We start from the raw sequence: 396 nt of genomic DNA, 5'->3' as shown, positions 1-396 counted from the left end.
AGGATGAGGATGAGGATAGGATGAGGACGAGAATGAGGTTAAGGATAGGATGAGGACAAGGAAAGGATGAGCATAGGAAGAAGACGAGGATGATGATGAGGATAGGATGAGGATGAGCAACAGGATGAGGAGGAGGATGAGGATAAGAGGAGGACGAGAATGAGCATGAGGATGAGGATGAGGATTAGGATGAAAGATGAGGATGAGGATGAGGAAGACGATGAGCATGAGAATGAGGACGCGGTTAGGATGAGGATGAGGATGAGAATAGGAGTAGGATGAGAATGAGGATAGGATTAAGAGGAGGATGAGGATGAGGACGTGAATTAGGATGAGGATGAGAATGTGGAAGATGATGAGGATGAGGATAAGGATAGGATGAGGAAGAGGTAGAGG

This window comes from Lupinus angustifolius, chromosome LG06 (genome assembly GCF_001865875.1).
Source record: "Lupinus angustifolius cultivar Tanjil chromosome LG06, LupAngTanjil_v1.0, whole genome shotgun sequence".
NCBI classification, from domain to species: domain Eukaryota; kingdom Viridiplantae; phylum Streptophyta; class Magnoliopsida; order Fabales; family Fabaceae; genus Lupinus; species Lupinus angustifolius.
The sequence above is the reverse complement of the archived record's forward strand: the minus strand, read 5'-3'. Positions refer to the sequence as shown.